Genomic DNA, 22,660 nt, shown 5'->3' on the forward strand with positions numbered 1-22,660 from the left:
ATTCCAGCGAGTTCACGGTTCATCCTTCACCACCACACATCATTGTACTGCACAGGGCAAAATGTCGTTCCGAACAGTACGTTACTCCTTATTCATTTCTGCAGATCTAGGAAAAGGTCTGAGATGTACTGGTATTATATGCACGGGGTTCAGCGGTCACGAAATCAGCATAAGAATAATACGAACCGAGACCAACTGCAACAACCCCAGCGAACAAAAAGGACTTGTGATTGAAAACTCGGTACGTTGAACTGGCGATCACTCAACTTCATTGGGAGCACCCGCATACTTGCCGATCTACTGAAGGACCGCGGATTCAGCATTGTAGCGCTACATAAGGTGTGTTTGACAGGATCCATGGTGCGAACTTTAAGAAGTAATCATATTGTGCCATGCAAGATAAATCCGCGGAACGCGTTTGTCTTCTTCTTTCCCATCAAGTTGCCAAAATATGACCGCATCACTATGAACGACCTGATGGTCAAAATTCTGTATGCGGCGCTTATATCAAATCCACATGACGCTGTGGCGATATGGCGGCGAGAAGATGCACGCGATACAGACGCAATGTCGAAATGGAAAAGGTGGAGCCGTGTCGTCCTCTCAGCATCGCAATCATCCAGATCTTTGCAAAGCCTATAGAAGTGATGCGTATGCGTAAATAATATTAAGATTTCACGATAAATATTATTTCGATTTCTGGCCACCTGAGTTGCCATTGTGCTTACTTTTGTTTTGATATAAGCGGCCTGAAGGCTGCTGCGATGCTGCTGGATGGATGACAGTATCTGTTCGATTTTGACATTGCGTCTGTATCGCGGGAATCTCCTAGCGGCCATATCGCCGCCGCCCAATGTGGATTTATTATGAGCGCCGCAATATCATCTACCAAGGTTGCGGCAACACACGTGAGCTGGGAACAGCTTTTATCGTGATGGGCGACATGCAGAGGCGCGTGATCATTTGATGGCCGAACAACGAAAGAATGTGCGGATTGAGGATCAAGGGCAGATTCTTTAGCATCAGCATAATAAACGTGCACAGCCCTCACTCCGGAAGCACTGATAATGACAAGGACGGAATTTACGCGCAACTCGAACGCGAGTACGACCGCTGCCCAAACCACGACGTCAAGATCATCTTAGGAGACCTATACGCTCAGGTAGACCAGGAGGAGGAATTCAGACCGACGATTGGAAAGTTCAGAGCCCACCAGTTGACAAATGAAAATGGCCTACGCCTCATCGACTTCACCGCCTCCAAGCAATTCGTAGCACCTTCTTCCAGCACAGGACGGTTTTGGAGGAGAAGAACGCAGCGCGGGCGGTAATGCTGCAACAAGGGAACCGACAGAACGTGGAACGTTACAAACAGAAGCGAAAACAGCAGAACCGCCTCTTTCGGAAGAAAAAGCGCCACCTGGAAGAAGCGGAATGCGAAGAAATGGAATTGCTGTGCCGTTCCCAAGAATCACGGAAGTTCTACCAGAAGCTCAACGCATCCCCGGGTAGACGTGAATATCATAATCATATCTCAAAACGATCTAATTTTGATGTCATATCTCAATATGATATTGGTGAGATATTCAAAGAGTTTCCAAATATCTGCTCAATATCCCATCGTGATATGATTTCAAAATTAGTACTTAGTTTGATCTTCGGAAAGCCTTGTGCAACCCGCTGTACACGCAACCAGAGATTGGCAGATTCTATTACAATGCGGTATGAAACATATACAAATATTGTATTGAGGCTTTGCAAATACAAAAATTAGCAGGTGGCAATATACCAAAAATTGTATTGGCTTCCTAGAATCTGGAAAAGGAAAATTTCGCATGTGTGATCGCTCTGTCGCACTGGTTTCTCCTTATTTGTTCTATTTTTAGACTGGTCATGGCAGCAACGGCGGCATCAATTCCAAAACATATAAAAAAAGAAATATGGGCGGCGCCGGGAATCGAACCGAGACGCCATCATGCTGATACACAGTACCCTGCGCTCTAACCAGCACGGCTACAACTGCTCATGGATAATGGATGGCTGGAAGCCATCATTAACAACACAAACGTGGCTTGTTGATGGAAGTGATACAGCCGCCACACTGTACAATGGGTCCAGAGCCGTAAGTGATCAGAGCTCTGAGATATATGAAATTTAAAATTTGCTCTAGCGTCACCTAGTGGTATATACAAAAGCATGCTAAGTTTTATAAACTGCCTCAAACATTTTTAGCAAGTTTTAACCTTTTTTAAAGTCCACCAAAACTATTCAAACTTTGATTACTTGTTCCTCAACGAGTTATATAATTTTTACATATTTGGGCTTCATTGATTAACTCTACACGCAATTAGAGCCCTTCTGGTAGAATACCTATTATTTGACTTCCGTTTATCAACTTACTGTACCTTAGGATTGAGCGAACCGAATTAAATTAAATTTTGAAAGTTTATGACTCATGTATTGGTATTCATACCGTTGGAATTGACTAGAATATGTCCAAAGGGACAAAAAGTTGCAATTTATTGAAAACTTTTCGAAATGTCCCAATCATATGAATGTTTTTTTTTTTGCAAATTTGCTACAACTTTGTAGAACATTTTGAAATTGTATAGAGAATAATTAATCAGCAAATTTTTGGATTAGCCACACTAGAGTAACCGTATTCATTTCAAAATACAGTGAGGACCCGATTTTGTCAGCCTCATTTTGCGACAAACTTTTTGCTAAAAACAAAAAAAAAAAACAGTTAAATTCTTACTTATTTATTTATGTTTATCATCAAATTATAGCTGAACTGTAGAACATATAGGGATAAAAAGTTTGAAAAATTGTTTCAGTTTTTGAAGAGAGCAAAAAATGTGTTCCGAAAAGGGGCTGAAAAAATCGGGTCATTTATGTAATGCAAAAAAAAATGACGGAATTTGGCAGAAACATTTTCGTCTTCGTAAATACGACTCTAGACCCATTGTGCACTGAAAAGCCCGCATCCGGCAGTGTGCTGTTTGCAAGTGGAAAATTCCCAGTAGACAATAGGACACGAAGCTAAGCAGCGAAGCGAAAGTTATTTTTAGACGCAACCCAGTTCAACTTCTCGGGTTTGAATAGAGGTGCTTGTGTGTAGTATTATGGAACCTGTGAAACCGTGTAGCGCATTTTAATACAACGAATGGATTATGATTTATCACATTTTCTGTACGTTTTTAATACATCAATTAGTAGAAACGGCATATCTCAATTTTTGGTAGCTTTTCTTGTTTTGCGTGTATCCAAGAACAAAATTAGTTCTTTCACATACACTCATCTACAACATGGTGCGACCAAACCAACACAACCACCATGAGCCGCAAACACCTTGGAAAACGTAGAACTTGATGCTCTTGTTACCTCCTATTTATAGATATGAGTCGTACAGCAGTGGTAATATCGCTTTTCATAAAAAACAAGGTCTTATATTTCATGCTTGTTGATTTTTTCGGTGAGACAAAACGTTGCAAATCGTTTTAATATAACGTTTCGGCCTACTCTATTCAGCCATCATCAGATCTGTGAACATTTATTAATTGGTCAAGTTAGTACAGTTTTCTTGGTATACAATTTCAAATTATCACCCACTTACATAAAACGTTCGTTTGCCACCACTGGGGTCTATCAACTAACCCTAAGTTCTATTTACATGTATTCCCTATCGTCATATTGAGTCATTCGGTTCTTCTCGGCTGTGTGCGCTTCGACAACGTTCGTATCTTGCACACTAGTCCGTTTGATTCTGGTCGCGGCCATATTTCTTTTTTTTACTCCAATCCATCCCTCAGATCATTTTTTAATATTGGTTTGATATTCTACAACCCAGATCTCCCCAGATATTCAATATCGAAATGAGACATTATTGTGTTCTTCACCGTACAAATTTTTGATCTTTTATCTATTATGACAAACAAACCAATAGCCGCGGCACCATTTTCCATCCTTCTCTTTCTCGTGTTTGTTTAGGAGAGTGAGCAAGAAAACAGAAAAAAGCTAGATTCGCCAATGGAATGGAGGCGCCTTGACGGATGGACGTGGGGTGATCAAAAGGTGGAAGCAGCACTCCGATCAGCACCTGAATGGCGTGGAGAACTTTTACGCCTATAGGCACGGGAGACCACGGCAACGGAGGAAACGATGACGCCAGTACAGCGGAGGACGAAAATGAATCAACTTCCACGCTGCGGGACGTTAAGGATGCCATTCACCAACTCAAAACCAACAAAGCAGCTGGTAAGGATGGTATCGCAGCTGAACTCATCAAGATGGGCCCAGAAAAGTTGGCCACCTGTCTGCATCGGCTAATAGTCAGGATCTGGGAAATCGAACAGCTACCGGAGAAGCGGAAGGAAGGGGTAATCTGCCCCATTCACAAGAAAGACGACCATTTGGAATGTGAGATCTTCAGAGCGATCACCATTCTGAATGCCGCCCACAAAGTGCTATCCCGGATGATCTTCCGTCGTCTTTCACCTAAAGTAAATGAGTTCGTGGGAAGTTATCAAGCTGGCTTCATCGACAGCCGGTCGATAACGGACCAGATCTTCACCGTACGGCAAATCCTCCAGAAATGCCGTGAATACCAGGTCCCAACGCATCACCTGTTCACCGACTTCGAAGCGGCATACGACAGTATCGACCGCGCAGAGCTATGGAGAATCATGGACGAAAACGGCTTTCCTGGGAAGCTGACTAGACTGATTAAAGCAACGATGGACGGTGTGCAAAATTGCGTAAGGGTTTCGGGTGAACTATCCAGTTCATTCGAATCTCGCCGGGGACTGCGACAAGGTGATAGACTCTCATGCCTTCTCTTCAACATCGCTCTGGAAGGTGTGATGCAACGAGCCGGACTCAACAGGCGGGGAACGATTCTCACAAAATCTGGTCAATTTGTGTGCTTGGCGGACGACGTCGACATTATCGCCACAACATTTGGAACGGCAGAGCTGTACACCCGCCTGAAACGCGAAGCAGCAAAGGTCGGACTGTCGGACTGGTGGTTGTCGTATTCGAAATCTACTACTATTATTAACAAAAACCAAAAGTCAAATTCTACGTCGACCGTTCTTTGTAACACACGTCATATAACTGAAGGGAAATTTTTATCGAACCGTTCGCTTCTTTTTCTTCCACTGAGTTCATTTCAGTATCTGTCAACAATACACACTCAACGTAAACTACGTAAAGGTGATTCGGTTTTACTCATTACTATTCGCCTCGTATTCACTACATTCGCCTTCTTCTCTACTCTTGTGACGATAGAATGAAAAAAAAAAACACATCATCATCATCATCATCATCATCATCATCATCATCATCATCATCATCATCATCATCATCATCATCATCATCATCATCATCATCATCATCATCATCATCATCATCATCATCATCATCATCATCATCATCATCATCATCATCATCATCATCATCATCATCATCATCATCATCATCATCATCATCATCATCATCATCATCATCATCATCATCATCATCATCATCATCATCATCATCATCATCATCATCATCATCATCATCATCATCATCATCATCATCATCATCATCATCATCATCATCATCATCATCATCATCATCATCATCATCATCATCATCATCATCATCATCATCATCATCATCATCATCATCATCATCATCATCATCATCATCATCATCATCATCATCATCATCATCATCATCATCATCATCATCATCATCATCATCATCATCATCATCATCATCATCATCATCATCATCATCATCATCATCATCATCATCATCATCATCATCATCATCATCATCATCATCATCATCATCATCATCATCATCATCATCATCATCATCATCATCATCATCATCATCATCATCATCATCATCATCATCATCATCATCATCATCATCATCATCATCATCATCATCATCATCATCATCATCATCATCATCATCATCATCATCATCATCATCATCATCATCATCATCATCATCATCATCATCATCATCATCATCATCATCATCATCATCATCATCATCATCATCATCATCATCATCATCATCATCATCATCATCATCATCATCATCATCATCATCATCATCATCATCATCATCATCATCATCATCATCATCATCATCATCATCATCATCATCATCATCATCATCATCATCATCATCATCATCATCATCATCATCATCATCATCATCATCATCATCATCATCATCATCATCATCATCATCATCATCATCATCATCATCATCATCATCATCATCATCATCATCATCATCATCATCATCATCATCATCATCATCATCATCATCATCATCATCATCATCATCATCATCATCATCATCATCATCATCATCATCATCATCATCATCATCATCATCATCATCATCATCATCATCATCATCATCATCATCATCATCATCATCATCATCATCATCATCATCATCATCATCATCATCATCATCATCATCATCATCATCATCATCATCATCATCATCATCATCATCATCATCATCATCATCATCATCATCATCATCATCATCATCATCATCATCATCATCATCATCATCATCATCATCATCATCATCATCATCATCATCATCATCATCATCATCATCATCATCATCATCATCATCATCATCATCATCATCATCATCATCATCATCATCATCATCATCATCATCATCATCATCATCATCATCATCATCATCATCATCATCATCATCATCATCATCATCATCATCATCATCATCATCATCATCATCTCTCCCCCAACTCTCAACTCTCTCCCCCAGCAGATCCGGTGGGAAACCTCGCTTTCCCATCCGGCGGAAGTGTTATTTCTGCTGGAGAAACTCTCTCCCCCAGCAGATCCGGTGGGAAACCTCGCTTTCCCATCCGGCACTTCCACATTTGTTGTTTCTGCTGGAGAAACTCTCTCCCCCAGCAGATCCGGTGGGAAACCTCGCTTTCCCATCCGGCACTTCCACATTTGTTGTTTCTGCTGGAGAAACTCTCTCCCCCAGCAGATCCGGTGGGAAACCTCGCTTTCCCATCCGGCGGAAGTGCTATTTCTGCTGGAGAAACTCTCTCCCCCAGCAGATCCGGTGGGAAACCTCGCTTTCCCATCCGGCGGAAGTGTTATTTCTGCTGGAGAAACTCTCTCCCCCAGCAGATCCTTTGGGAAATCTCGCTTTCCCATCCGGCACTTCCACATTTGTTATTTCTGCTGGAGAAACTCTCTCCCCCAGCAGATCCGGTGGGAAACCTCGCTTTCCCATCCGGCGGAAGTGCTATTTCTGCTGGAGAAACTCTCTCCCCCAGCAGATCCGGTGGGAAACCTCGCTTTCCCATCCGGCGGAAGTGCTATTTCTGCTGGAGAAACTCTCTCCCCCAGCAGATCCGGTGGGAAACCTCGCTTTCCCATCCGGCACTTCCACATTTGTTGTTTCTGCTGGAGAAACTCTCTCCCCCAGCAGATCCGGTGGGAAACCTCGCTTTCCCATCCGGCGGAAGTGCTATTTCTGCTGGAGAAACTCTCTCCCCCAGCAGATCCGGTGGGAAACCTCGCTTTCCCATCCGGCACTTCCACATTTGTTATTTCTGCTGGAGAAACTCTCTCCCCCAGCAGATCCGATGGGAAACTTCACTCGATCACATTTCACTACCGATTGCGCCATGTCGTATTCGAAATCTACTACTATTATTAACAAAAACCAAAAGTCAAATTCTACGTCGACCGTTGTTTGTAACACACGTCATATAAGTGAAGGGAAATTTTTATCGAACCGTTCGCTTCTTTTTCTTCCACTGAGTTCATTTCAGTATCTGTCAACAATACACACTCAACGTAAACTACGTAAAGGTGATTCGATTTTACTCATTACTATTCGCCTCGTATTCACTACAGTGGTGAATGCCTCAAAAACAAAGTACATGCTGGTAGGCGGAACCGAACACGACCGGACCCGTCTGTGTAGTAATGTTACGATAGACGGGGATACCTTCGAGGTGATGGAGGAATTCGTCTACCTCGGATCCTTACTGACGGCTGACAACAACGTGAGTCGTGAAATTCAAAGGTGTATCATCAGCGGAAGTCGGACCTCCTACGGGCTCCAGAAGAAGTTGCGGTCTAAAAAGATCCCAACTAACAATCACTCATTTAACAGGCACCATTATGACGAATTAATTCAGCATAATGTTGAATAACATTTGAATTATTCTCACGCACAACCTGTGTTCATGCTTTGTTCACTCAAATTTGGAGAAGTTATAAAGCATCATGTTGTGCACCAACTAAATTTTTTGTTGTTCAAAGCGTTTTACAAATGTACAGGAAAATTGTTATTGGGCTTTGGTAAAAATGACTGAAAATAAATAAAATGCAAAAATGTTGAACTCTCACGAGAGTAATTTTTTGCTTTCATGTTGAGAACATCTATTATGAAATAAGAATTACATATAAAATTAGCTAAATCCGGATTAGAACTCGAGACCTGTCGATTGCCAGCCGCATACCTTCCTATCTGCACCATCCTAGAGGTGGTGAGAAGCGGCACCCAAAGCAAAACATAATCTTCCCATGACTCAATAATGATCACTCCTGAACTTGTGTTCAGCAGTGGTGAATTAGCACAGCACGTGGTAATCAACTGAACAACGCCTTATACTTCAACAGCTGTTCAGCCCAAAACACGTGTTTTCCATTCTGATTTCGCTGTCAGTATTTTTATCGCACGATGAGAAAACGTGAATCGAATGCGGCCAAAAAGTGTTGGTCCTTAGTAAAGATATTGTTTCCAGACGTATTAATTGCGATATGAACATGTTTTTATTTTTATTATTAAATACCGATCTTTAAAAATGTATACATGTCATATATGACAACATGAGATGCGGTATGGTCTTGGACATGGTGCACTCACAACATCTGTTCAGGTAATCTACTCATGCTCAGTCGAAGAGCCGTTAAGCAATTTTTTTTTAATTATGCTTTTGTCATGGAATCTTGATATTATGTTCAATAAATTGTTCATAAAGATGTTTGGGGATACTTGAAATGTGTCGATTTCTGAATGGTGTTTGGTTATATAGGTGACTGTGGGAACAATATTCAGTAAACACGACAGCACTGAAATGTCAAATGCATCGATCCAAGCGTCTCGTACAATCGAACTGCTGCGGAAGATAAAAAATACAATAATCAAGATACAAGATATCTTGTTACAGACTAATAATAATAAATAAATTTACGTTGATTACGTCTCTTGGCACTCAATGTTAAGCTACATAATTCTATTCTGTTTTATGTTATGTGATTCGTTTAAAATATTGGTTCTTTAATAGCTTGGTTATCTAAACAGTTTTAGCCATGATTTATCCCATTATCCGAACAAAGTTCCGAGTCAAACTATGATGGGCTGAAGGCGTTTATTTGACAAGTGAAAAGCACATTGTTCAGGAGCATATGCTTATCGATACACCAGCTTAATAAGATGAAGACAAATGTTTTGTTAAACTCTTTTGTTAAGGAACCAATGCTTGTCGAATAAATTTCTTGTTAAGCTTTTGAAAAGTGTTTTAATTTATCATACCGATGAGGAAAGTCGAACATTGACTACTTTCTCAATTGAAAAATGATTCAAACAGTAATGTGTAGAGCATAATTTTAGTTCAGCTATCATTACCATTATTAAGCAACAATACAGCAAGCTTGCTTGTTTGTGACTTGTAATTGTTAGTTGGGATCCACTCATGCACCAAATGCACCATGTACAAAACGCTTATAAGACCGGTGGTTCTCTACGGACACGAGACATGGACGATGCTCGAGGAGGACCTGCAAGCACTCGGAGTTTTCGGGCGACGGATGCTAAGGACGATCTTCGGCGGTGTGCAGGAGAACGGTGTGCTCGCTACACTTTACGGCGAACCCAGCATCCATAAGGTGGCCAAAGCCGGAAGGATACGATGGGCAGGACATATTGCAAGTATGCCGGACAACAACCCTGCAAAGTTAGTGTTCGCGACAGATCCGGTTGGTACAAGAAGGCGTGGAACGCTGAGAACAAGATGGGCGGAGCGTGATGGGTGGAGCGTGACTTGGCGAGCTTCGGGCGTGACCGAGGATGGAGAACGGCAGCCACGAACCGTGTATTATGGAGAAATATTGTTGATTCAGTTTTATCTTGAATTTGATGTTATAATAAATAAATGAATTGAATTTAAAAAAATAACAAATCATGTGCATTAGTGGAATCGAGTTCAGTAGCTCCGTAGCGATTCCGTAGCTCGGAGGAAAGAAGCATCCGTTTAGCGAATTATGAGCCGTTGGTTCGATTCCCACCGGAGGACGACGTGGATTTCCTATTTCATCAAATACGTATTTATGTTGCGTGTCTGATTTTCAGCAACCAATACAATCAAAATACAGTAGATGCGTTGTAACGAGCAGTTGTAAGTGTAAATTGTCTAGAATATTATTGCAAAAGTCGAACTCTCTTTTCTTCACTCTATGTCTCACCAAATTCGTGGAATTTTTAGATACTACGATTTACATTTTAGATGATAAACAGGTAAAGTCGCCTGTCATTTTTAAAAGTCTATTAGTTGTAAACATCAAATCACTATCAACCTGGTAAATAAACAACCAATCCATCCATGATCAAAGCCTATCAAAGATCGATTGCCTGTCTGTCAGCGTCAGCCACTATTATCACGCTGCACTGGACATTGAAGGCCGGCAATGTGACAACACAAATGTATCCACAGTCAGTGTTGACTCCACACTCATTCACCGGCCGAATTGTTTTGAAAACTTCCACGCACGTGGTCGCTCCTCTCTCTAGTAGCAGATATCGACTCTAGTGCGATTCTCTTCGCCCGCTTCTCAATCTGGCTGCGTCCTTTCCCAAGAGCATTTTCCAACTTTCACTTGACTCTCACCGCAGAACAACGCAATGTGACGCGGCAGCATGGTCCCTCACATCCAAACATCTCGACATTTGTTTTGACTGGCTTCGACTGGCTACGCTCTCAGATGATAGCTATTCTCGCGCTCCACACTGGCCGTGTGCGGCGAAATCCCGCTATCTTCAACAACAGGAAGAGTGTAGATCTATGGGAGACAGAGTTTTCCCTCATCAGCTGCTGGCTGTCTACTGTACTGACCAGGGTCGTGCAATTTCGAAAGGAAAACATGACGTACGACGATTGTAGCAAATCGTTTCCCATGCGAACGGACTGCTGTGATGCTTCATCTCTCACCCAGCAACACACTCGTTCGTTGCTGCTACAGAAACAAGTGTGTATGAAACATGGGATGATACACTTGGATTTTCGTTTCATTTATGAGTCATTGAAATACTTCAACATGCTAAAAACACTATTTAAACCTCATTTTTAAATAGTGGTGCACGCCAATAGAATGATAATTATGTTTTATGAAAGAGGATAACAAATTCGACCACTTAAATCCAATTAACCGGCGCTCGTAACCATTGAGAGACTAGCGCGCACCAGTGAGACACTAATGCTCTGACGGGTGAAGCACAAGCAATGCGACCGGGTGGGAGACTACCGAGTGCTACGATGAGTGAAAAAGTTTTTTTTAACGACCGAGTCATTAGAAAAATGTATGAAACACTTGAAGTGACTCATTCAAATGTTGCATGAAAGTGTATCATTGAAACGAAATTGTACGCCCCTGGTACTGACTGGTCATGGTATGTCACCATTCAGTTACCAAACGGATCTACAGCTGATTGGACGCTTTCGATTGAGTACGCTTCTCGGGTTGAACGCGCGCGCGGGAAACTGTTTGGTAGATCAAGCTTGAGGGTGGTCGCGGTTCGAACGTGGGGTGCGTGTGGCGGGTGGTAGTGAGTGTGTATCCCGCCCCATTCCGGAAGGAAGCCAACCCAAATCGCGCGCGCCCGTCTGACAATCAGTCTCGGTCGAACGTTGGCATCGAACGGACGGAAGTCTAGCTTCAGGCGCGGCATATTCTTTCTGACGGAAGTGTAGTGGAACACTAGTAGGTAGTGGAAGAAGATTAGTAAGGTGTGTGTAGAGGGAGACTTTCGGGGAAGTCTCGGGGAGTGAGTGAACAAGTGTTCTACCTGCTGGGGATGACCAGCCGACTTACCCTCACTCAATCGTCGATCCTTGATTGACGGGGGCTGTCGCGTGGCACGCTGAAACGAGAATTGAATTATTGATCTCCGGTGGGAAAAAAGTCATTTCCTGGCTTCTTTGGGAAAAGTGAATACGTGAGAAGCATTCCCGCTGTGGTTATCGTTCAGAGGGCAGAACAATACATTCTGCGGGAAATGAATAGAGTGCTTTTGTGGTGGACGGAGATTCTCCAGAAGTGAAAGCAATTTTTGATGGAGTTTTCGTGGAAAGCGACGAATTTCCTCGCATGCTGGTGGCGGTGCATGGTTCTAAAGAGAAAAGTTGACGACTGGAATGGTATGGTGTAAAGTTTTAATTGAATTACTCGTGAGTGTGCCAAAATATTCCCGGCTCTGCTATCCCGGGGGAGGAATAATTTCCGGAATAGTGTAGAAGTGGATCCGAACCTAGCCAACCAGAAGCGCTCCGGCATGATAATTTTGAGCAAGTCAACTTCCACGCCAGAGTGTAAGTATCCATCAAAAAACCACGCGTCTCCAGCAGAAGCAGTCTAATGTGGAACTCCAGGAAGGGCACAACTTATTTACTACTGTCTGGTTTTCTACGAATTTCCCGTTTGAACAATCGAGAGCTGCCGGAATAAATGCTATTACATCTGCTTTGCTACCTCCTTTTTAAAACCGACCTGAGTTGATGTCGCTGTCGGTCGAACGAACGTAGTTTCGCTCCGTTGTGGGTTGGAAGGTGTCCGGAGGTTAGAATCAGGAAAGGAATGCGAAATGAGCAGTGAAGAATGTGGGATGACGTTGGCTAGGCAAACAGAAACCCAGAAACGTGCGAGCTTTGTTGTGGCAGTAAATTTGGGGAGTGCTGGTGGTTGCTCCGGATGGAATGTGACGGAAAGATGTGCCAAACGAGCGATAAATGGTTGTAATGCCGTAATTTAAATTATCTGCTTCGGGGCTTGTGTGTGGGGGGAAAGATGCAGGTTAATGGGTCGTTACGGGATAGATAAAGTTTCCACATTAAGGATCAGATTAATTGTGGGCGAGATGAGGATGATGAACGTCATTAGGACTACATAATTATCCAGAGCAAAAGTAAATAATGTTGGAAACACCTCTGATATCAACGCAACCTTTTAAATTTAAAAATATATACGAGCTTCTACATAGATTCTTTTACAAATTTTCCTTAAGATTATCCAGTCAATTCTATAATGAAGTCTTGAAATATTTCGAAACGCGCAAAGATTTTTGGCGTTTTGTTTTCGAGTATCATTTCCAAAGAAAACTTTTTTTAAGAATTCTCGAAATAGAAATATTGGTAGGAAGTCACAACAATGAATGAATGTTTTATTCCAGCTCCCACTTTGATTAATCATGTTCTATCATCCTACTACAATACTACATCTCTCCTTCTTTCTAATTTTAAATTAGTTATATTGTATTCAATTATTATCTTTGAACAGTTCTACTACATTCTATCACATTTATATAGTAAATAATCTTTGAAATATTCTGGTTTTCGAGCTTCACGATGTCTTCTAGTTCTCACTGGCCCTGTAGACGTCGAATCAGCCGATGCCCCATCTTTAGCTTGTGCTGGATAATTTCTTGATGTTATTTGATCTGGATTTACCATTTCATCGAAAACTAGGGTTGGTTGTTCAAGGTTGAAGAATGGGCTGCTACAAGTTAAACGCTTTGTATGGTTGATGTGTTTTTCACGGTAAGACGGGTTCCGTTTTTCTTCGTAACTATGTATGGTTGAGGGTCGAATGTTGGCGTTAGCTTGCTACGTTTCAAGAAATTCTTCACTACTACGTGGTCTCTCGTCTTCTATTATCTCCATAGATCCTACCCTTCTCCTTTTTGTCTGTATCTGTTTTTATCATATAAGTTCTCGATCCTTGCACCTTACTATCCGAATAATCTGGTAGCTTGTCCTTCAAATTATGACTAAACATCAATTTCGCTGGGGTTTCATTTGTAACAGAATGCGGCATGTTCCTATAAGCTAACAAGAAATCATACAGATCGCTCTTCCAGTCTCTTCCTTGTGCAACGTTGCGTACACTTGTGCACTTGTGTACACTTATTTTGACGGACTTCAAGAGTGTTCGATTATAACGTTCCACCAACCCATTCTGAAATGGAGCGTATGGTACAGAATGCTTGAGATTTATACCAGACGCTTTACAAAAGCCGACAAATTCTTCTGATCCAAATGGAGGTCCGTTGTCACATATGACTTCGCAAGGGAATCCAAATCGAGCGAAGATCGTTCGTAATTTGAATATTGTCGCCTTTGCTGTTATGGTTGTCATTATTTCAATTTCCGGAAATCTTGAGAAATAATCAACAACAACAAGAAAATGTATACCATTTGTGGCCTCTGTGAAGTCTAAGTCACTTTCTTCATCATAGCTTCCATAGCATTCTGGTATTTCCCGATAAAGTCTTGACAAAGGATCCGCAATATTGCTCTTTCCTTGTTCGTAAATGACTGAATAGTCATACGACATCAAACGCAGTCTCCACCTCTCAATCCTGGCGCTAGGTTTTGATTTTTCTCCAAAAATAGTCATTAGCGGTTTATGGTCAGTTATCAACCAGACGAACTTTCCATAAAGATAGAAGTGAAACTTTTCAGGAGCCCATACCAAGGCGAGGGCTTCCCTTTCTGTCTGGGTGTATCGACATTCAACTTCGGAGAGTGCCTTCGATGCGTAGCTTATTATTTTCAGAACGCCGTCAGGTCCTTTTTGATATAACACTGCTCCAAGACCTGTTGGACTTGCGTCGGCAACTAGAAAAGTTTCCAAGTTTGGATCGAAATATGCCAACGTTTCAACTTTATCCAGAGCATTTTTCAAAGTTTCGAACGAATTTTGATGAACTTTGGTCCATTCAAACTTCTGTCCTTTTCTTGTAAGTGCATTCAGAGAACTGCACAACGTGGAAAGGTGAGGAATGTGACGTCCCACGAACGTAATCAGCCCCAGAAAACTTCGGACTTCTTCTGCAGACTGCGGTGGCCGAAATCTAGAAATTGCTTCTATTTTATCGCGGGAAATGCTTTTTTTTTATTTTATCGCGGGAAATGCTGACGCCTTTAGCTGATAGATGAAATTCCAAAAAAAAACCAATTCATCTGCACATTTTACAGTTTTCTGATCGTTTAGCGCTACATTGTATTTCTTCAATCTGTCCTCCAATAAAAGAATTCTTCGTTTCAAAGTTTCCTTGTCTGGTGCAAAAATCAGTATGTCGTCGATAAATACAATGAGCCACGGAAAGTCTCCTAACATTGATTCCATGCATTTTTGGAGTAATTCTGGTGCAGCAGATAATCCAAAAACTAGTCGTGGTGGTCAAAAATATTTTTGCGTCAATTTCATAATGTCTTGCTCCTATCCATAGGGTTTATGCCTAAAAAATATGAAAAACATGTTGAACAGGTTGTTTTAACATGACAGTTTCAAACAGCATGAAATTATAAGGGCATTGCATACTTTAAGGCGTTTAAGGATTTATGTACCTATTTACAAATTGTATTCCAATTCGTAAAAACACGCTTTGCTAAGAAAGACCAAATTTAGACTGCACTATGATCGATCTACCGAGAAAAGCGACCATGACGACCAAATGTTTCATGAGAGGTATTTAACGGCCAATATTGTGATTTTATATAGCAATATCTTAATCATCACCGACAACTTGATTGGAATTGCAGAATAGCAGCTAGTAGCAGCCAAATTTGATTTCAATGTCTCCCAGAGATCCTAAACAAAGACATAGAAGTAGTCCCGAAGCGAAACTTTGCGAAACTTTTTTTGTATGGAACGGTCTGTATGGAGAAAATTTGATTTTTTTTAATGTGGTATCATTTAATAGTATTACATGCAACATTTCTATGTCTAATACGTCATTCGAAAGGTTTATAAGCAAGATTTTAGAAACTACTTTAAAAGTATGATGTTTTTCATTTAAGCCAAAGATATGTAAGGATGAACATTTCATTCGTTTTACCAAAAATCGGCAATGGTCTCATTCTGCTACCAATGTCTCGATAAGCATAGGGATTGGAAAACTAATATTCTAGAGTTTACTGGTCCAAGTGGTCTACTTTCAACTACCGAAGGTAAATCTTAAATTGAATAAAGTCAATTTTCGATTTTTGGCCACCTGAATCCCCTTAGTGCGGGGGTATAGATTTATCGATTTTGATCGTGGCACAAAAGTCTACAGTAAATACATTTTAATTTCAGCAATTCATATATTAAGTACAAGTATTAATGAGAAAAACAATTAAATTTGCTCACCTTTGATGCAGCGTAATGCTTCATTGTTTACAGCGTACAGAAACCTAATTAGTTCGAGGGCTTCTGCGGTCCTACCCGAAAGCAGAGAGCATTTTCCATCTCGGATGACATAAAGCATTGTATCGAAATGTTTCTCGCCAACAGCAACTCGAGCATCTACTTCACCTAGGACGTCCAACGATTTCATTGATCCATATGCGCGGAAGACTTTGTCACTTCCCTTCCTGACGTCGAATGCATTGGTGTCGATAATGAACCGAACGTTTACTCCTCCAACTGTAGCACTAATGGTTCGCTTACCTTCAAGATGGAACAACTCGCGGATTTGTACAGCATTCGTCACATCATCCACCTCTCGTACAAACTTCTCCTTACGCTCACGATTTTTATAGGGTGCTGGCCTTTGAACTGATCGATATCCGCTTGCTTGGAATTGCGGTACTTTACAGCACCTCGCGTAGTGTCCTAGCCTGCTGCATTTGCCACAGCGGGAGTTTTTCGCTTGATGGTTTCCCATGCACCTGAAGCAGGACATCTTACCTTGTTTGTGATTATTCGCCATTTCACCAAACGCATTCAGCTCAACCGTCGTTGGAGTGGATTTGCCTCGAAGCTCTTGGATTTGTGATTTTACCGATTCATGCGTGCGTGTAATTTCCAGCATTTTCTCCAGGCTTGAGTCAGCTTCTAGGTACTTGGCACGGAGTTTATCGTCGTACTGGGTGGCGAACACAACCTGATCCATAATCATACCTTCAACTTGATCTCCAAAACCGCACTGAGCAGCTTGCTCTTTCAGTCGAATCACAAATTTGTCAATTCTCTCATTAGGGTTGAACATCAGCTGACGGAACTTGAAACTTTCGTACCTCTGTGACATCCTTGGGGCGTAGTAATTATCTAAAACTTCCATAGCCAATCTGTACCGGTTGTCCACGACGGCCGATTCGCTGACGTTGACATCGCGTGCAATTTTACGGACGTCGACTCCACCAAAGCACATCAAAGCGTTGAACATGTACTCGTGATCGTCGATGCCTTTCAGGGTCAGGTAAGAGAGAAACTGGTCCTTCCATAACGCCCACCGCGTACTTGTCGATCCGTTGCCGACCTAGGAAAACGGTGTTATATTGAAGTTTAGCGAAGTCATTTTCTCAGCGTCTTCACTTTTCCTTTTTTGAGAATGATTTTCCGCAGATGTTGATTGACCGCTTGGTTCGATCCCAGGATCGTCGACAGTTGTAGTGTAGCGATTCCTTGGCTTGGTCCCAGGCGTTCGGATCCGGACAGTAAATGAAACAGGACTGATACGGTGCAAGTCACAAAAATGAATGATTTTATTCCATTTATTATATTTTATTGACTTTGATTAATCATGTTCTATCAGCCTACTACAATACTACACATTTCAGTAATTACACCTGTATAATTTCATGCAAAACATCCCTAAAAACTTTTGCAAAAAAAAATCTGAACTTGAAAAAGTGCTGCTAAAACTACTCGAAATATTTGTGCTAGTGCATAAAAAACTTTTTCGATCAATTTCTGTGTGTAGAATGATAATCTAATATTTTCTAGATAAACTTTCCAAGAAATAATTAGAAGATTTTTTGTTTATTTGTTTGTTCAAACAGAAAAATGCATTCTGTGCAGATCTCTACCCCAATAAAAACCACCTGAAAAAATACTGAAACCAATTGACAGTCATCATAGAAGCACAATGTTAAATAGTTTATAATTGTTGTAGTCCGTAATGTGCAATAAAATGTAGTGTTCAAATATTGTATCACTCCTAGAAAGTATCCCGGACAATCACCTGCCACTCGCAATCATTTCTGTTATTTTTATAATTGAAAAGTATACATGTAGAATTTGCTGACGAGCTTTGTAAAGGAATTGCAGACGATTTCCAGGAAAACCATTTGAAAAATCATACCAGAAAAGAAATTTTGTAAGATTTCCTCAGAAATATTGTTTTTACATTGAGCGATCAATGGCGCGTAAGCCTAGGCATGTTAGCCAGGACACAGTGAAAATGCCTGTGCTCCACCCCTGATGGTAAATGGTACTTTCAAATATGTTTCAAAGGATTTTCAGAAGAGTTCCAAGTCGTTTCAGGGTTTCAGGTGATATTAACCCGGGAGCGGTCGCGTCGTGTACTGAGTACACGCACCATGAAAAATGCACGCTTTTGGTACACAGCGTGAGAGTGGCGTCGTTGCAGGTAGTCAAAGACGCGACTGCTCGAGAGTTAAGGGTATATCTCCTGAAACGCCCTTGAAATCGTCGAGAAAACCCTTGGAACGCCCATGGGATTCCATCATTGGGATCGTTGGAACACTTCTGGAACGGATTTGAAGTACCTTGGAATGCCCCTGAAAACCATTGAAACTCCCTGAGGCTCCTTTATCAGCCCTGGAACTCCCCTGAAAGATCTTGAACTCTGTAACCCTAAAACTGCCTCTGGAATCCCATAGAACGCTCCCGAAATCCTCAAACACTCTCTGGAACACCCCTGGAGCGATCATGAATCTCCCAGGAACGCCTCTTAACCCTTCAGGACGCGCGCTGTTGTAAAAAGTACAACACTACCAAACAACCACGCTCGTCGTATACAGCGCGAGCGCGGTGCAGTTTGGGTAGCTTGATGGGACGCGTCTTGGTTAAATACCCTGAAAAACCGTGGAACGCCCCTACTCCTTGCGACCGCCTGGATCACCCATGGAACACCCCTGGGGCTACTTGAAAACCCAAGAAACACTATGAAGCACCCATCCATATAAAGCCCCTTAGGGAGCATCCATTTAGTACGTTACGCTAAAATTGGGAATTTTTGATCCCCCTCTTCCCCCTTCGTACGGGTTTTTCCTACATCTAATACATTGCTTGTCATACTTTCACAAACCCCTCTGTCCCCTAGGACCGTGACGTACTCAATGAATGCCCCCAAGAGCGCTCCTAGAACCCCTCAACCCAATGCAATCCTCCTTGAACTCCCTAAAATCTCTTGGAACATCCCTGGAACGCCCACAGGACCCCTGAGACCTTCAACCATAATTTAACACTCTTAAAGCACCACAGAACGCTCCCAAATCCATCTAGAACGTCCGCTCATGAAACCGACTGAAGCCCCATGGAACGCTCCTGAAACCCCTCGAAAATCCCGCTCCTCAAACCCCTCGAAACACCTCTGGTACCCCTTTGAAACCCCTTGAAATCGCATGGAAGGCTCAAGAAACCTCTTAAAATCCCCTGGACCCCCTGAGAGTCGTTGGAAAATCTCCTGATATCCACTGCATTGCCCTTGAAGCTACATGCGACCCTCAAGAACACCCCAGAAACGCTCTAAAACCCCTTGGAATACCCCTTAAGCACATATGAAACTCCTGAAGGCCTATAAAATGGCTCTAAAACCCCAGTAACGTATTTGAAACCCCTTCAAACCCCTGGAAAACACCCGGAACGTCCATGAAACCCCTTGAACACCCCGTGAGTGTTCATGAAACCCTCTGGGAAGGTGCTCCAGAGGCATGCCTTTCAAACCCTTGAAATGCACAATTATGTAAGTGAAAAAAAGTCTGACAATCATGCTAACAGTTTAGGTTATGCCAGTGTTCAAAAATTTGGATCATGAATGCATCATGAAAGTGTGATAAAAATATATAAAAATAAAAAATAATGAAAAACTGTAAAGTAACATCCTTCCGGTTCAAGTTACTATAGTTTGACTTTGATATTTTTGGTCGATTTGCCTAGCTGCATAGCTTATTTCGTAAAAGCAATTTCATAATATTATTTTATGAATTGTGCAGTTTTCCTGTCATCAGCGGTACAAAATTTCCAATAAAATTATAATAACTAGGCTTATTATCCCGTTTAAATTCGGGACACATTTTGGAACACAACAAAAAGGAAATCAATGTCCAAAAACAGAACTGAATGTTGTTAATAATGCTATTTCAGCTGGAAAGATCGAATAATTGAGTTAAAATCGTTAACTATGCTCCAGTGACGAGTGTTTGAAAATTTTGTTGCCCCGTTAAAAACGGGACGGATGGTCAGCCTATTTAAAACGGAACACATTTATAACATAGTAACTAAATCGGTGCAGTTTCTTGGCACTCACGTATACGCATCTATTAGTTGTACAACTTTTCCAAGTAACCAAAAGTTCAGATAAGAGGGTACTTTATAAGCTGAGCAGCTTGTTGGAGCTTTCTCTTCAGCCTTCTAAGCAGCTTTATTTTTAAGTAATTTCGGAATTTGAAAGTTCACATAAGGAAGTCGGATAGCCTTCTAAGCAGCTTCTGACGGAACTTCCTCAAAATGAATGTGAAAACAAAAATGTACTTTTCAGATTCATCACAACTTGTTGTTGCTTGTATTATTGAGAAACATGCTCAAACTTTCTTTACATAAATAAATAAAAGAAAATCGCGTTAAGTACTGTTCCTTTGAATTCCACTAAGAATTTGCATCCTTTGACAGATACGTATTTCGACCTCAACTGTAAGGTCGTCTTCAGTGTCTTGTACTTGACTCGACTCAAGTACAAGACACTGAAGACGACCTTACAGTTGAGGTCGACCTTACAGTTGAAATCGAAATACGAGTCAAGTACAAGACACTGAAGACGACCTTACAGTTGAGGTCGAAATACGTATCTGTCAAAGGATGCAAATTCTTAGTGGCATTCAAAGGAACAGTACTTAACGCGATTTTCTTTTATTTACAGATATTCCCCTAACAAGCCCAGGTTAATCATCATCTTTTCTTTACATACTTATTTACTTATGCATATGACACTCCTATGTAGGTTTGAACCGGGACCTCCTGCGTTATAAGCTGCTATCATACCACTGCGCTGCTACAGATACATAATATGGATAAGTTAACAAACCTAGATGTCGACAGAGGACTGATTCAAGTCAGATTTCATCCGCGTTGCACTTCATCGCAATTGTGATGTCGGGGTAGAGTGTAGGGCTCTGACGCAGCGACTACCGGTTCGAATCTGGTGGGCGTCTTTTTTTTCATTTGCGCTTCATATTTATTGATTTGGTGAATTAAATTTAGTTGTCTATGAAAATTTGCTTATAATGATTGTTGGCGCGAGTTTCTTCCGGATTATTGAAACACATACTGAAAGCAGCGTATTTCACGGCAGCTTCAATGCTATATTCAAAATATTCCAATTTAGTGATTTTACATTGTGTTTTTCCTATAAATAACTTACATGATAGTTTCTTAATCTATATCGAACTCTCCAACTCAACGCACAACTTAACACTAAATCTCAATACAATCCCAGTACACTTAATTCCTATTAGATAATATAAAGTTGCCAGTTTCACCCAAAATATCGTCGCAACATTCTCCCCCCCGTGAGACTGGTGACTAACTATATTATCGCTTCTCAATTTCTTTACATTTTCGATCTTTCAAAATGTTCTCAATGATGCCATTCTGTACCACTGTGCACTGAAATTGGTGCGGTGCTCTATACAAGGCAGTTCCCCCGGGGTCGAAAACCACACATCTAGAAACAGCGTTACGTTCAACACTGGCGACGACGAAGACTTTCTTTACTGCGCATTCTGATTGTACCACATTCACCGTCGATTGTTTCGATTCTATCTCTGTTGGATCAGAAGATAGGCGCACACTGTGTGCTGTTTGATTCTGATTGGAACTGTTGGTCGTCGTCGTCGTCGATACGAAGGGGACCGTGTGCGGGATGCTTTTGTTGTCATTGCATATAGCAGAAATTCGTTGGGCAATTTGCGATCGCGGAGGGGCAGTATCTGGATGAGATTTCGTGGTGATTGAATTAGAGTCATTGGAGCAAGCAAACTGTAACCGGCATTTGTCGTCACACGAATCGGACCTTGTTGTCGATTGTTCTCGGACACCTTTCCCGCTGTGTTTGCGTATTAGTGCCTTTTTTTTCGCACTGAACTCCAAATCAATTTTCTCCATAGCGTAGGAGAACTTTTCGTCAATCTGCGCTAGCTGGCGCTCGAAATCCAGCTTCATACGTTTCTCCTCATCTTCGCACTGTTTGCGCCAAAGCGCTTTCCGTTCTTTGAACTCCTCGAGCTGCTGCTTGAGGGTGTCCAGTTGGGTAGCCATACCGACCTCTTCGTGTTGATGAGTTATCATCATTGAAGT

General features: G+C 41.6%; 1 protein-coding gene across 3 annotated transcripts in view; it reads left to right on the forward strand.

Moving 5' to 3' along the window:
* The first annotated feature begins 11,760 nt into the window (after nt 1-11,760).
* Nucleotides 11,761-22,660, forward strand: part of LOC109428850 (serine/threonine-protein phosphatase rdgC) — a 264,380-nt gene continuing 253,480 nt past the window's right edge. For 2 of the 3 annotated variants that reach the window (XM_062855473.1, XM_062855472.1), the window contains exon 1: nt 11,761-12,087. The gene's annotated coding sequence lies outside the window, so the exon portion shown is untranslated. The remainder of the gene's footprint in view (nt 12,088-22,660) is intronic. The other variant, XM_062855474.1, reaches the window with a different exon arrangement.

This window comes from Aedes albopictus, chromosome 3 (genome assembly GCF_035046485.1).
Source record: "Aedes albopictus strain Foshan chromosome 3, AalbF5, whole genome shotgun sequence".
Taxonomy (NCBI): domain Eukaryota; kingdom Metazoa; phylum Arthropoda; class Insecta; order Diptera; family Culicidae; genus Aedes; species Aedes albopictus.